This window comes from Lithobates pipiens, unplaced genomic scaffold (assembly GCF_037356315.1).
Source record: "Lithobates pipiens isolate NorthernLeopardFrog02 unplaced genomic scaffold, aLitPip1_a1.2 Scaffold_8, whole genome shotgun sequence".
In the NCBI taxonomy this organism is placed as follows: Eukaryota; Metazoa; Chordata; class Amphibia; order Anura; family Ranidae; genus Lithobates; species Lithobates pipiens.
The window spans coordinates 309,165,200-309,182,529 of record NW_027507903.1 but is presented as its reverse complement, the minus strand read 5'-3'; the positions used below and the strand labels follow the sequence as shown (position 1 = coordinate 309,182,529).

At 41.7% G+C, this 17,330-nt stretch overlaps 1 long non-coding RNA gene across 1 annotated transcript in view; it reads left to right on the top strand.

Annotated features, from left to right (window-relative positions):
• The window catches only part of LOC143963158 (uncharacterized), a 28,116-nt gene that overhangs the window by 2,269 nt on the left and 8,517 nt on the right, over positions 1-17,330 (top strand). The window lies entirely within an intron of this gene.

Here is a 17,330-nt window from a genome sequence, read left to right as displayed (position 1 = left end):
TGTTGTCGGAAAATCCGATTGTGTGTGGGCTCTATCTGACTTTTTCCGTCGGAAATCTCGACAGAAAAAGTTTGAGATCTGGATCTAAGATTTTCCGACAACAAAATCCGATCTGACTTTTTCCGATCATTTGTAGAGAATTCCGACAGACAAAGTGCCACGCATGCTCAGATTAAATTACAAGACCAACGCTATTGGCTACTAGCCTCTACGTAGTCCCGTCGTACGCAACGAACGTCACCTCGTTCCGAACGATCGGATTTTCCGACAACTTTGTCCGACCGTGTGTAAGCAAGACAAGTTTCGGACAAAATCTGTTGGAAAAAATGTGACGGATTTTGTGGTCGGAATGTCCAACCGTGTGTACAGGGCATAACACTATAGGCTAAGAACATTCAACCAGAAGGGGAAACACTGTGAGGGATATCTCTGCACTGTAAACCGAATCTATGGAGATTGACCGAATGAATAGTTGTTCGGCCGAGCAAATCTTCTGGTTGTTAGGGAACAGGCTGTGTTCTAGCAACCAGTGACTCATACATTCTTGGAACATTCAACTATCAGCCAGAAATTCCCACTTGACAGGTGAAAGTAAACACCAGGTTAGTGTAACATGAAATTGCATGGGGTCCTACCAAAATTCATACCAGGCCCTTTGGGTGGATCCCCCTCCAAAATTCAATGCAGTCTGATATGTATTTTTGGGGGACCCCATGCAAAAAAACAAGAAAAAAAGCTAGGGACCCCCCAAAAAAAATCCTTACCAGACTCTTTTTCAAGCATGCTGCCTAACTGGCCAGGAAAGAGGAGGTGAGCATGTGCATCCCTCCTAAACCATACAAAGCCACATGCCCTCAATATGAGGTGGTACTTAGCCAGCAACCCCCTGGTAAAGCACTTTGTCCCCATGTTGATGAAGACAAGGACTTCTTCCCCACATCCTTAGCCCAGTGGCTGTGGTGATCTGCATGCAGGAGACTTATTGAAATCTGAAAGTCCCTTTTAACAAAAGGATGGTCCTCAGATAATGCTCCCCCATGCTATGGACAATGCAGACCTTACTGAGGTTTGGATGGATACTAAATTCATCATTTGGGGAATCTTGGCCTGATCTTGGATACAGGCCTGTCCAGGGTCTTTTTTCCTGTGCACAAACTCCTGGCTTTCTACTCCCAAGTTGGTTTCTACAATCCAGAAGCCACCCAACCATTTGCTTTTGCATGAGGGTTTAGGTACTAATATTAGCCTCCTTTGAGGCAATAATATATGCCCAGTTTCCCTCCAGACCGTTGCAATTCAATATTCTCTGGCATGTGACCCCTCAGGAGTCCGCACTTGAATTTGGAGTAAATTGACTCTTTGCTCAGACATGTTCCAAGGCTCAACAACAAACTTTACAGGTTTATCACAAGGACTAGGAATTCTCAGGCCTTTGCAATGGATCCTCTGGTAACTGCATGGGATCAATTCAACCTGTTCTTTGTATTTTTCCCTCTAAAGCTCCTTTCTCGCCTACTTTGCCAAATCGAGATGGAGGACATTCTGGTAATGCTTATTGCACTGAACTGGCCCAGTAGGACGTGGTACTGTGACATTCTCAGATGTCTTGCAAACTCAACATGGATCTTCCTGGGAAGGTTTATATCTTCTGTCCCATGTCCACATCCTGCTTTATGTGTGCTGGCTTGTTGAAACCAAGTTACTGAGTGACATCGGCCTATCGGATTCGTTCTTTCATATCTCTCCTAAAAGCTAGGAAATAAACGTTTCATGAAGCCTACCATCACACCTGGAAGGCTTATTTTGCATGGTGCAGGGCAAAGAAACTCCATCCTAGGAAGTACTGTGGAAGGAATTCTCGCTTTTCTCCAATCTGGTCTGTATTGGGATTTGGCCTTGAGTACCATTAAGGGTCAAATGTTGGCGCTAGCTATTCTTTTCCAAAGACTGCTTGCTTCTCACTCTTACAACACGTACGACGGGACTAGAAAAAGGAAGTTCAATAGCCAGTAGCCAATAGCTCCCGTCTCGTAGTTGAATCTGAGCATGCGTGAGTTTTTGCATGTCGGAATTTCATACACACAAACTCATTTTCAGATAGGAACTTTCTCTGATTGAAAAATTGACAACATGCTCTCAATCTTTTGCTGGCCGAGATTCGGCAAGCAAAAGTCTGATAGAGCATACATACGATCGCATTTTCCGACCAAAAGCACTCAGGTGAATCCCAATACCCTCTTAATTTGTACATTTAGCACCCTCTAGTGTGCTAGATGTAAATAGGTTAGTGGTTGGAGTAGGCAAATTGGCTTGGCAGAAAGCCAGGCCTGGGTTGTGAATCTGGGTCAGGGTTTAGTAACTAGTGGAAGCTAGGAAGGCCTGTTTGGAATATTTATGAGAGCCTCTTCAGCCAATCCACAGAAAATAGGCTGCCAGGGTGTGGACTCACTTCATAAATAAAATAATACAAATAGTGTAGCGCTTCACTAATGAATGTGGTCAGCATAAATTATATGAATAAAGGCAAAAATAATATAAATATGAATGCCTAAAGAAAAGTCCAATATTGGCCGCACATTCCACTATGTAGCAGGCCCAAGGGTGGCCGAACCGTCACAGAGGGGGGAAATTGGACTGGGCGGATGTATTCATGCGAGTCTGCTTGACTGTAACATCAGAGAAGAATGGATAAAATACTTCTTACCGACTTAGTTGGACCCATACAGTCATATGACAGTTGAGTCTAGAAGGCTTTAGGTCACAGTTTGGGACCGAGGAGTACGAAGAGGGAGGTCTGTTGAGCTGATGGATGAGCTCAAAACGATTGTAGGCCCTGTGATGGATCCTTTCAAATGGAACGTCAAGGGTGTATGTAGTCAATCTCAGACGTAGCCCGTTGTACTGATGCTCCAATCTCGCCCGAATAGGGAGGGAGACGTTGTGGGGGTTCAAGCCAGAGAAACAGAAAAAAGAAAAAAAGAAAAAAGGCTCCACATGGTGCAGGTCAGACGGTATAAAAAAGGTTGATTTATTGAAGTCAAAAAATAATTAATGACTTAGTGATCACATAGACAGTCTAAAATAGAAATTAAAAGCAATGTAGGGTGCCAACAGCTCGCCCAACGCGTTTCGACATATGTGTCTTCTACAGGGGCATGCCCCTGTAGAAGACACATATGTCGAAACGCGTTGGGCGAGCTGTTGGCACCCTACATTGCTTTTAATTTCTATTTTAGACTGTCTATGTGATCACTAAGTCATTAATTATTTTTTGACTTCAATAAATCAACCTTTTTTATACCGTCTGACCTGCACCATGTGGAGCCTTTTTTCTTTTTTTCTTTTTTCTGTTTCTCTGGCTTGAACCCCCACAACGTCTCCCTCCCTATTCGGGCGAGATTGGAGCATCAGTACAACGGGCTACGTCTGAGATTGACTACATACACCCTTGACGTTCCATTTGAAAGGATCCATCACAGGGCCTACAATCGTTTTGAGCTCATCCATCAGCTCAACAGACCTCCCTCTTCGTACTCCTCGGTCCCAAACTGTGACCTAAAGCCTTCTAGACTCAACTGTCATATGACTGTATGGGTCCAACTAAGTCGGTAAGAAGTATTTTATCCATTCTTCTCTGATGTTACAGTCAAGCAGACTCGCATGAATACATCCGCCCAGTCCAATTTCCCCCCTCTGTGACGGTTGGCCACCCTTGGGCCTGCTACATAGTGGAATGTGCGGCCAATATTGGACTTTTCTTTAGGCATTCATATTTATATTATTTTTGCCTTTATTCATATAATTTATGCTGACCACATTCATTAGTGAAGCGCTACACTATTTGTATTATTTTGTTTGTTGAACTTTGTTTGTTTTTTGGTGTTGGCTGCTGTTTTTGGCTGTTGAGGCCTTTTTCCATATATACTAAATTGTAGCGCAGTGTTTTTTCCTTAAACTGTATCACTTCATAAATAGGCATGAGTCATGCCAACAGGAGCAGTCTGTTGGAATATGGAGTGCTGAGAAAGCTGTCGGAGGCTCTTCCAGGGCCCCCCCTAGTATGGAGTGACCCCGGGCGTTGGAAGGATCCACCACAACACATGCAGGAATCCCTTCCCGGAGGCATGGGAAGAGGACAGCAGGAGCAGGTCAGCACATCCGGGAGATCTCCTGAGAGTCAGCCGGGTGGGCTGGTGAGTGTCAGTCTGGAGGACTGTGAAGAGAGGGTCAGTCTGGAAGACTGTGGGGATAAGTTAGACTGAAGGGCTGGTGAAAAAGGGAGCAGCAGCCAGGCAGGTTGGCATTGCTTAAAGAGGTGGTGCTGGGATCAGCAGCCACAGGGGGATTAATTCTGAACACTGAACGTAACATAACATAACAGGCTTTTACTTCAATCTGACTGAATGCTTTGTCAGATCTTCACAAGTGTCCAAGCTGGGTTTCTGCAAGCAAGTGAGTGCTGGAGGAAGAAGTGGAGTGAACATAGAGACTGTATATAGGATTTGTCCCTGAAGTTGTTTTGAAGTCAAGTGGGCATCCCACAATTTTCCATCTCTATCCAAGTTATTATTTAATAAATAACAAAAACAAAGTCACAGACTATTCTCTGAGTGCTTGTAGAAATTCGGTGTGCCTGGCTGTGCAGGTTGGGGGATCTCAGTTACTTACGGCCTTTAAGGGGGTACGCTACATATACAACAACCCCCAGTAGCTGGAATGACCCTGTCACCTTGGGCAGGTAGACAATATGATTTAAAAAATTCCAGCACTTTTTTGTTAAAACGGTGATCCCTCTATAAAATAAACACAGATATTTCAAATAGTCCATAAATGAGTGCTCATAAACACAATTCACAATTCCATGCAGCTATTTCTTCCCACCATGGGATATCATCTCTGTGCAGTACACCGCATACAAATTGGACTCCCACCAGATAATAAGACCCTTGCAAATAAGTGGGTCATATAATGCATGATGCAAGTAAAAGTGTGGCCATCTGATGTCACTCACCTTCCCTCAGATCAACCAGGAAATATTATGAAAAAATAAGAGGCCAAATCCTTAGACTGGTATTTATTGAAATAAGATTTAGAAATAAAAATATGATATGGAAATCCAGCTTCCTGTTTGTTGTATTCCACCTTCTATTGTTCTTTGTAACTTCAAACTTTCTGTACAACATTGGCAACTATATTGTTCATTTCGACCTGCGATGTATGCAAACTCTGTATTGCCTACACCTATAATATAAATATATTGAAGAAGAAAAAATAAAATATTATTACATGAAATTAACAGCTCTAATCACCAGTGATATGAACATACGTGCAAATAACTCTTCCCATCAATCCACTTAACCATTGTGAAATACCTGACATGCAAATAGACTCTCACTAGATACTCAGACACTTGGATCTCAATAGGTCATATCAGGCATGGAATATTGGGACATGATTCATAGGCACCTCCCTCTTTCTTTCAAATCCACTCTCCAAAAATATAACAGGAAAGACCAAAAGCAAAGCTCATAGTGTAGTAAATTAATCAAGCTATTTTTTTAAATAAGAATACGCTTAAAGGAGTTACAGATTGTAGCAGTCTTATCAGTATTTCAAATCAGTAACATCAAATATATTACTCAAGTTCTGGTTCCATTCAGAGTCTGATGTCACTTACATGTTTCATCTCATAGGCTTGAAAAAGTCTATGAGACAAAAATGGTCAAATAAGTGATATTAGGGAATGGATCACTGTTTTGATAATGCGTTAATAATATGCTTGATAATGTTTTGATAATGAGTGCTGGTATTTTTTAAATCATACTGTGGGGTCCCAACCTAATTGGGATATTCTGCTGTGTACCTTAAGCCTGGTAAAGTTGTCTTGGATTCTAAGTTCTCTTTTCTTCCCGAGGTAATTTCCTCCTTCAACCTTAATCAGGACATTGTTCTTTCATCTATATGTCCTACTCCAACACATTCCAGGGAAAAGGGGTTTTGACTTTTGTCAAGCCACATTCGAATATACAGTAGATACCAACAAAAAATGTGGGTTGACTAACACAAGCCAAGCAGCTTGGGAGGGGCAGCATGGTGTTTGGTCCAGTAGTTTGGCAGCACACTTCTACCTGATGGTCCTTGGGCTGATTATATGGACTTTCACTCTTTTGATGACATCATTGGGCACTTGTTAATGTTTTTTCCACTGATTTTGGCTTTGCGATTGTGAGAATAGTGATACTATCTAGTTTTTATGCGATCTATGATAATCTACAACTTGCGGTTCCTGGCTTTTAATTTTATCTCTATGATAGTCTGCGGCGGTATCCCATTCCCAGCCATATTTGGCTGGGTTCTGGTACACCCTGTGCCAGCCCCTAGGCTTTGCTCTGTGATCTGCCATATTGATTGCTGCCCTAATATTGTATTGGTTGCAGAGGAAGCCAGAATTGGCAAAACATTGAACGGTGACCAGAAGTACACAGACTCTACATCTACATATTATATGCTGGTTAAGTATATAATTCTGGCATCTGTAGTGGGGCATTTACCTGAGATTTTGTCTATCACTTGGAATTAAGTTAAGTTAAGTATATAATTCTGGCATCTATAGTGGGGCATTTACCTGAGATTTTGTCTATCACTTGGATCATGTTAGGGCTTTTTATGTTGGTATTTTAATCATTGTATTTTAATGTATGCAAATAAATGTACTATGTTTTATAAGTGTGTGTGAGCTTCCATATTGAGCCTATAAAGTCAGTTTTTTTAGGTTGTGGTTGAGTTAGTCACCCTGATTTTTTTTTGGTACTCACATTCCAGGGAAATTTCTCACCACTGTCTGGAGGTGGTAAACAGAGGAAATCCCATCTGTAGGGATAAAGTGAGTTTCAAATGAACAATTTTGTGGTTTGTTGTCAGAGTATCCATTTAAATTGTAACAAAACTGTTCAATTTTGATTTACTGAAAAAACAAAAATGTAATCTCTAAGAAATGAAAGTGTGTTATCAGCTAGTTTCGGTCTCCCTACATATGTAAACTGCTAATTGGCTACTGTCTAAGGCAACGCCCTATGTTGATTTATACAAATAATAACAGTAACTCACAGAATAAATGTTTGATGTTGAGCTGATACATCACACCTGTGTCTGGTGTCTTCTCATTATCCTGCGCTCATAGTAACCAGAGCCAGCAGAAGAGAAACAAAAGTCAGTGGCAGATTTAACCCCTGGGGTATTATCAAGTAACTCAATGCCGTCTCTCATTCCACTCTTTCCAGATGGATTAAAAAATAATTTGAGCCTATAGTCTACAGCAGTGGTCTCCAAACTGCGGCCCAAAACTTTGCTTGACTTTATCCGGCCAATGGGCGTGTTTCCTGCTACTGACATCAACAATAAGGCACTACATCTCCCATAAACACCAATGATGGGGCACTATTCCTCAAAGTGACACCAACGATGGGGGTCTATTCCTCCCACTGAGATCAACAATGGCAAACTATTACTCCAGCCAATACCAAAGATGCATTGTTTACTCCCACTGACGCCAAAACAATTTCTACTCCCAATGATCACAGCCCGGCTCCCCCAAAGTTTGAAGGACCGTAAACTGGCCCCATGTTCAGAAAGTTTGGAGATCCATGGTGTACAGGATAAGGTTCTACCTTCCTCTGTGAAGGCATACTCAACCAAATCTGTTAGTGCTTCATGGTTTTCTTAGCATCGGGTGGGTGTGTCCCAGATTTACAAGGTTGCCACTTGGTCTTCTGCTCACATGTTTGGTAAGTTTTACCAGGTGCATGTGCTGGCCTTAGCTGATTCCAGTTTCAGTCGTAAGGTTCTTCAAGCTGCAAAAGCTCCTGTTACAGTGTGCCCACTGTTCATTTATATGCAAATCACTACATTGCTACATAATTTCCAGAATAACTATTTTTTTCCCCATTCCACAGATTCCTGCTTATTAGAGTTGCATGGTACTGTCCAATATATTTATGATGAGAATTCCAATAACTTAATAAACTTTTCCCACCTGCTTTGTGGATACTATATATATTGCCTAGGTAAATGCATTGTAGAATTCAGTCAGTTAATATGGTACTGTTAACATGGTGTTAATATGGTACTGGAAAGTTTACTTTTATAATAAATCATTGTACTAAAAGCAGATCATTTGTATACCATGGTCTGACATGATTAAAAAATGATAGCTGTGTCTACATTTCCACTCCATCATGCTGGAGATGGACATTACAACTTACAATGCATACTGTAAAGGCTCATATTGTATTAGGGCGGCAAATACTTAAAAAAAAAAAAAAAACACTGCTTCATACTGCTTTGCTATGAAATGCAGAAGAAAAATTGGCACTTACTCCTTTTCCTTTCATTGCTTTACTAGTGTCATGGCTGTTGGGAGCAAGCCTTCAATTCATATTTTCAACAGAGACATTTTTTAATCCTATTAGCGCTACCTTATATAGTCATTCTTTAAACATTACTTGGTGCAGTTTTTCTTTATGGATTTCCTTGTTCCATTTTTTCAGTCACCTTGTGCATTCAATACATTACATGGCATATACCAGTCATGTCCAAAGTCCGGCCCGTGGGCCATTTGCGGCCCGCGGTCCGGTTTTGTATGGCCCCCACCTTGCCCCCAGCTTCTCCTGTATTATGGCCCGCCTGGCTCCACACACCCCGAGCGCCTCTCTGACAAGCTGGGGCGTGTGCGGCAGGTCCGGAGCCTGTGATTCCGGCGGCGATTGGTGGCGGTGATTGGCTGCTAGTGCCTCTCACCCCGCCTCTCATCCCCGCCTCTCACTGACAATCAGATTCTGGGGGCGGTCCAAGGCCTTCGGGAAGCTGACAGCACACGCCGCCAATAGCAGACACTGAGCTGTCCCTGCAGTAGCTGCAGATCTCTCAGTGCCTGTGATTGGCGGCGCGGATTGGCGGCGCAGATTGGCTGCGGCGCCGCACGCTGTCAGCTTCCTGAAAGCCAGAACAAGAGGAGAAAAAAGGTAAAGAGAATTACAGATAAAGATAATTAAAGATAATTAAAGAGAAAGAATATTAAAGAGAGAGAGAGAATTAAAGAGAGAGAGTAATAAAGAGAATTAAAGAGAGAGAGAATTAAAGAGAGAGAGAATTAAAGAGAGAGAGAATTAAAGAGAGAGAGAAAAAATAAAGTGAAAGAGAATTAAAGAGAAATAAAGAGAAAGAGAGAAATAAAGCTGTCGGAGGCTCTTCCAGGGCCCCCCCTAGTATGGAGTGACCCCGGGCGTTGGAAGGATCCACCACAACACATGCAGGAATCCCTTCCCGGAGGCATGGGAAGAGGACAGCAGGAGCAGGTCAGCACATCCGGGAGATCTCCTGAGAGTCAGCCGGGTGGGCTGGTGAGTGTCAGTCTGGAGGACTGTGAAGAGAGGGTCAGTCTGGAAGACTGTGGGGATAAGTTAGACTGAAGGGCTGGTGAAAAAGGGAGCAGCAGCCAGGCAGGTTGGCATTGCTTAAAGAGGTGGTGCTGGGATCAGCAGCCACAGGGGGATTAATTCTGAACACTGAACGTAACATAACATAACAGGCTTTTACTTCAATCTGACTGAATGCTTTGTCAGATCTTCACAAGTGTCCAAGCTGGGTTTCTGCAAGCAAGTGAGTGCTGGAGGAAGAAGTGGAGTGAACATAGAGACTGTATATAGGATTTGTCCCTGAAGTTGTTTTGAAGTCAAGTGGGCATCCCACAATTTTCCATCTCTATCCAAGTTATTATTTAATAAATAACAAAAACAAAGTCACAGACTATTCTCTGAGTGCTTGTAGAAATTCGGTGTGCCTGGCTGTGCAGGTTGGGGGATCTCAGTTACTTACGGCCTTTAAGGGGGTACGCTACATATACAACAACCCCCAGTAGCTGGAATGACCCTGTCACCTTGGGCAGGTAGACAATATGATTTAAAAAATTCCAGCACTTTTTTGTTAAAACGGTGATCCCTCTATAAAATAAACACAGATATTTCAAATAGTCCATAAATGAGTGCTCATAAACACAATTCACAATTCCATGCAGCTATTTCTTCCCACCATGGGATATCATCTCTGTGCAGTACACCGCATACAAATTGGACTCCCACCAGATAATAAGACCCTTGCAAATAAGTGGGTCATATAATGCATGATGCAAGTAAAAGTGTGGCCATCTGATGTCACTCACCTTCCCTCAGATCAACCAGGAAATATTATGAAAAAATAAGAGGCCAAATCCTTAGACTGGTATTTATTGAAATAAGATTTAGAAATAAAAATATGATATGGAAATCCAGCTTCCTGTTTGTTGTATTCCACCTTCTATTGTTCTTTGTAACTTCAAACTTTCTGTACAACATTGGCAACTATATTGTTCATTTCGACCTGCGATGTATGCAAACTCTGTATTGCCTACACCTATAATATAAATATATTGAAGAAGAAAAAATAAAATATTATTACATGAAATTAACAGCTCTAATCACCAGTGATATGAACATACGTGCAAATAACTCTTCCCATCAATCCACTTAACCATTGTGAAATACCTGACATGCAAATAGACTCTCACTAGATACTCAGACACTTGGATCTCAATAGGTCATATCAGGCATGGAATATTGGGACATGATTCATAGGCACCTCCCTCTTTCTTTCAAATCCACTCTCCAAAAATATAACAGGAAAGACCAAAAGCAAAGCTCATAGTGTAGTAAATTAATCAAGCTATTTTTTTAAATAAGAATACGCTTAAAGGAGTTACAGATTGTAGCAGTCTTATCAGTATTTCAAATCAGTAACATCAAATATATTACTCAAGTTCTGGTTCCATTCAGAGTCTGATGTCACTTACATGTTTCATCTCATAGGCTTGAAAAAGTCTATGAGACAAAAATGGTCAAATAAGTGATATTAGGGAATGGATCACTGTTTTGATAATGCGTTAATAATATGCTTGATAATGTTTTGATAATGAGTGCTGGTATTTTTTAAATCATACTGTGGGGTCCCAACCTAATTGGGATATTCTGCTGTGTACCTTAAGCCTGGTAAAGTTGTCTTGGATTCTAAGTTCTCTTTTCTTCCCGAGGTAATTTCCTCCTTCAACCTTAATCAGGACATTGTTCTTTCATCTATATGTCCTACTCCAACACATTCCAGGGAAAAGGGGTTTTGACTTTTGTCAAGCCACATTCGAATATACAGTAGATACCAACAAAAAATGTGGGTTGACTAACACAAGCCAAGCAGCTTGGGAGGGGCAGCATGGTGTTTGGTCCAGTAGTTTGGCAGCACACTTCTACCTGATGGTCCTTGGGCTGATTATATGGACTTTCACTCTTTTGATGACATCATTGGGCACTTGTTAATGTTTTTTCCACTGATTTTGGCTTTGCGATTGTGAGAATAGTGATACTATCTAGTTTTTATGCGATCTATGATAATCTACAACTTGCGGTTCCTGGCTTTTAATTTTATCTCTATGATAGTCTGCGGCGGTATCCCATTCCCAGCCATATTTGGCTGGGTTCTGGTACACCCTGTGCCAGCCCCTAGGCTTTGCTCTGTGATCTGCCATATTGATTGCTGCCCTAATATTGTATTGGTTGCAGAGGAAGCCAGAATTGGCAAAACATTGAACGGTGACCAGAAGTACACAGACTCTACATCTACATATTATATGCTGGTTAAGTATATAATTCTGGCATCTGTAGTGGGGCATTTACCTGAGATTTTGTCTATCACTTGGAATTAAGTTAAGTTAAGTATATAATTCTGGCATCTATAGTGGGGCATTTACCTGAGATTTTGTCTATCACTTGGATCATGTTAGGGCTTTTTATGTTGGTATTTTAATCATTGTATTTTAATGTATGCAAATAAATGTACTATGTTTTATAAGTGTGTGTGAGCTTCCATATTGAGCCTATAAAGTCAGTTTTTTTAGGTTGTGGTTGAGTTAGTCACCCTGATTTTTTTTTGGTACTCACATTCCAGGGAAATTTCTCACCACTGTCTGGAGGTGGTAAACAGAGGAAATCCCATCTGTAGGGATAAAGTGAGTTTCAAATGAACAATTTTGTGGTTTGTTGTCAGAGTATCCATTTAAATTGTAACAAAACTGTTCAATTTTGATTTACTGAAAAAACAAAAATGTAATCTCTAAGAAATGAAAGTGTGTTATCAGCTAGTTTCGGTCTCCCTACATATGTAAACTGCTAATTGGCTACTGTCTAAGGCAACGCCCTATGTTGATTTATACAAATAATAACAGTAACTCACAGAATAAATGTTTGATGTTGAGCTGATACATCACACCTGTGTCTGGTGTCTTCTCATTATCCTGCGCTCATAGTAACCAGAGCCAGCAGAAGAGAAACAAAAGTCAGTGGCAGATTTAACCCCTGGGGTATTATCAAGTAACTCAATGCCGTCTCTCATTCCACTCTTTCCAGATGGATTAAAAAATAATTTGAGCCTATAGTCTACAGCAGTGGTCTCCAAACTGCGGCCCAAAACTTTGCTTGACTTTATCCGGCCAATGGGCGTGTTTCCTGCTACTGACATCAACAATAAGGCACTACATCTCCCATAAACACCAATGATGGGGCACTATTCCTCAAAGTGACACCAACGATGGGGGTCTATTCCTCCCACTGAGATCAACAATGGCAAACTATTACTCCAGCCAATACCAAAGATGCATTGTTTACTCCCACTGACGCCAAAACAATTTCTACTCCCAATGATCACAGCCCGGCTCCCCCAAAGTTTGAAGGACCGTAAACTGGCCCCATGTTCAGAAAGTTTGGAGATCCATGGTGTACAGGATAAGGTTCTACCTTCCTCTGTGAAGGCATACTCAACCAAATCTGTTAGTGCTTCATGGTTTTCTTAGCATCGGGTGGGTGTGTCCCAGATTTACAAGGTTGCCACTTGGTCTTCTGCTCACATGTTTGGTAAGTTTTACCAGGTGCATGTGCTGGCCTTAGCTGATTCCAGTTTCAGTCGTAAGGTTCTTCAAGCTGCAAAAGCTCCTGTTACAGTGTGCCCACTGTTCATTTATATGCAAATCACTACATTGCTACATAATTTCCAGAATAACTATTTTTTTCCCCATTCCACAGATTCCTGCTTATTAGAGTTGCATGGTACTGTCCAATATATTTATGATGAGAATTCCAATAACTTAATAAACTTTTCCCACCTGCTTTGTGGATACTATATATATTGCCTAGGTAAATGCATTGTAGAATTCAGTCAGTTAATATGGTACTGTTAACATGGTGTTAATATGGTACTGGAAAGTTTACTTTTATAATAAATCATTGTACTAAAAGCAGATCATTTGTATACCATGGTCTGACATGATTAAAAAATGATAGCTGTGTCTACATTTCCACTCCATCATGCTGGAGATGGACATTACAACTTACAATGCATACTGTAAAGGCTCATATTGTATTAGGGCGGCAAATACTTAAAAAAAAAAAAAAAACACTGCTTCATACTGCTTTGCTATGAAATGCAGAAGAAAAATTGGCACTTACTCCTTTTCCTTTCATTGCTTTACTAGTGTCATGGCTGTTGGGAGCAAGCCTTCAATTCATATTTTCAACAGAGACATTTTTTAATCCTATTAGCGCTACCTTATATAGTCATTCTTTAAACATTACTTGGTGCAGTTTTTCTTTATGGATTTCCTTGTTCCATTTTTTCAGTCACCTTGTGCATTCAATACATTACATGGCATATACCAGTCATGTCCAAAGTCCGGCCCGTGGGCCATTTGCGGCCCGCGGTCCGGTTTTGTATGGCCCCCACCTTGCCCCCAGCTTCTCCTGTATTATGGCCCGCCTGGCTCCACACACCCCGAGCGCCTCTCTGACAAGCTGGGGCGTGTGCGGCAGGTCCGGAGCCTGTGATTCCGGCGGCGATTGGTGGCGGTGATTGGCTGCTAGTGCCTCTCACCCCGCCTCTCATCCCCGCCTCTCACTGACAATCAGATTCTGGGGGCGGTCCAAGGCCTTCGGGAAGCTGACAGCACACGCCGCCAATAGCAGACACTGAGCTGTCCCTGCAGTAGCTGCAGATCTCTCAGTGCCTGTGATTGGCGGCGCGGATTGGCGGCGCAGATTGGCTGCGGCGCCGCACGCTGTCAGCTTCCTGAAAGCCAGAACAAGAGGAGAAAAAAGGTAAAGAGAATTACAGATAAAGATAATTAAAGATAATTAAAGAGAAAGAATATTAAAGAGAGAGAGAATTAAAGAGAGAGAGTAATAAAGAGAATTAAAGAGAGAGAGAATTAAAGAGAGAGAGAATTAAAGAGAGAGAGAATTAAAGAGAGAGAGAAAAAATAAAGTGAAAGAGAATTAAAGAGAAATAAAGAGAAAGAGAGAAATAAAGAGAAATAAAGAAAAAGAGAATTAAAGAGAAATAAAGAGAAATAAAGAAAAAGAGAATTAAAGAGAAAGAGAGAAATAAAGAGAAAGAGAATTAAATATATATATCCAAATAACAGCTCATCTTCACCAAACACAGCCGCAAAAGGTAGGAGAGTTCTTGCTGGGCGGTGTATTAGTGTATGTGACGAACACGCTTAGACCAAAACCTCTGACACTGCGCTTACATAATATTTTCCCATTCTGGTCAATTTATAAAATGGCGACTGTAAACAAGAGAAGAAAAGTTGACAGTGAGGGCCGCCGCTTCCAGGACAAGTGGAAAGTGGAATATTTCTTCACTGAAATACGGAATCACTGTGTTTGTCTGATATGCCAAGAGACTGTGGCTGTTTATAAGGAATTTAATGTCAAGAGGCACTACCAGTCGCGACATAGCACATATGACAAGCTAACAGGGCGCGACCGCAGGGAAAAATTTAAGCAACTTGAAGCTGTTTTAATGTCGCAACAGCGATTTTTCACAAGAGCCCGTGAGTCAAATGAAAATGCCACAAAGGCAAGCTATGAGGTGGCAATGTTAATTGCCAAAAATTGCAAATCTTTTGCTGAGGGTGACTTCATCAAAGAATGCGTTATGAAAATGGTGGAGAATATCTGTCCAGAGAAGAAGCAAGAGTTTGCCAACATTTGCTTGGCTCGTAAACACTGTAGCACGGAGAATTGAAGAGATTTCATCAGATATTAAGAGACAGTTGACATCCAAAGGAGCGGATTTTGACTTCTTTTCAATAGCCTGTGATGAAAGCACGGACCTATCTGACATGGCTCAGTTGCTGATTTTTATGAGAGGGGTGGACGATGAAATGAATGTGACTGAAGAGCTACTTGACCTCCAGAGTCTTACGGACCAAACAAGAGGAAAAGATTTGTTTGTTTCTGTTAGTTCCGCCATAAATGACATGAAACTGCCTTGGAACAAAGTTACTGGGATTATTACTGATGGGGCACCTGCCATGGCTGGTGAGAGAAGTGGATTAGCAGCCCTAATCTGTAACAAGGTGATTGAAGAAGGAGGCAAAGCTATTAAACTCCACTGTATCATTCATCAACAAGTTCTTTGTGCTAAACATCTCAAATATGACCATGTTATGAAACAGGTGGTGAAGACTATTAATTTTATTCGCTCTAAAGCCCTGTGCCACCGCCAGTTTAAACAGTTTCTACTGGACATCCAGGCTGAATACGAAGATGTTTTATATCACAATGATGTAAGATGGCTCAGTCGGGGGTCTGCACTGCAGCGTTTCTACTCTCTCAAAAAGGAAATTGGAGAATTCTTGGAAACAAAGGGACAACCAATGCGAGAACTATCTGATTCGATGTGGCTGGCCGATTTGGGGTTTCTAGTTGACATAACCAAGCATCTGAATGTCCTGAACACGAGTCTTCAGGGGAAAGATGCAGCAGTGAACCAGCTTTATTCACACCTCAAAGCCTTTGGAACAAAGCTGCAACTTTTCATAAGGCAGTTGTCACAAGCACAACCCAATCTTATACATTTTTCAGCGTTGCAGGAAATAATGACCAGTTTTCCACAGGACAATATCAGTGCGCAAATGAGCAGATATGCAGCAGACATCACATCTCTGGCTGGGGAGTTTAAACGGCGCTTTCAGGATTTTGCAGCTATTGAAAAGGAGATCAGCCTTTTCTCCTCTCCATTCTCTGTTGACCCCGATGATGCTCCAGATCAGCTGCAGCTTGAGCTCATTGAGCTGCATTGTGACAGCAAGTTACGCAGTCGTCACCAACAACTCTCTCTTGTGAACTTTTACCGCCAACTGGATAAAAGCCGGTTTCAAGAGATTCGAACATTGGCTAAGAAAATGCTGAGCTTGTTTGGCTCAACATATATATGTGAGAAGACGTTCTCTGTTATGAACTTTAACAAGAACCGCGTGAGGACAAGACTAAAGCCGCGTACACACGGGCGGACTGTCTGGCCAACTAAGTCCGTCAGACAATCCGACGGACAGTCCGTCCTACTTTCGAATGAACGGACTTGACCACACACGATGAACAAACAGTCCGTCGAAAGCTTGCGCGATGACGTGTACAGCACGTACGACGGGACTAGAAATAGGACGTCCAATACACAGCAATGCAACCTTTCGCCGTGTAAATCCTTTCTGAGCATGCGCCATACTTAGTCTGTCGAACTAGCCTACTCACGAGCGGACTGTCCGCTGAAACCAAAGTTGGACGGACAATATTACGGAAATTCCGAAATACTTAGTCCGCCAGACTGCACGCTGAAAAAGTCCACTGAAGCCCACACACGAGCGGACTGTCCGCTGAAATGTGTTTCGGCGGACTAAGTTGGACAGACAGTCCGCCCGTGTGTACGCGGCTTAAGTGACTCTCACCTGCGGGACATTTTGCGCATCAAAACCACTGCCTTTGACCCAGACCTGACCTATGTGCTGCAGTCCAGATCTCAGTTTCACCCTTCACATTAATGCAGACAAATTTCAATTCAGATTAATGTAAAATCTCAGTTAGTATCAGTTGGTCTAAATCAGTTATGACTATATTTCACAAGATGGACACTTGGTTTTATGTTCCTGTTCATATTTTTTTTTAGCTTAAAAGTTGACAGACAGCCTTTATTAATGTACTTTAGAATGTTCCTGACATATATTTCAGCTTCCTGGATTTTTTTTTTTTTTTTCATCCGGCCTTCATATATGAAAGGCAGAGTGATTTAACACCTGTGTAGATTTATCATCCATGTGACGAAATGAAAAGTATGCCGTTTGCAATAAACTTTGGTTAAAAATTTAATTTGCATTTCATCTTAACGGTTAAAAAAAAGTCAGGCAAAATGGTCAGCCC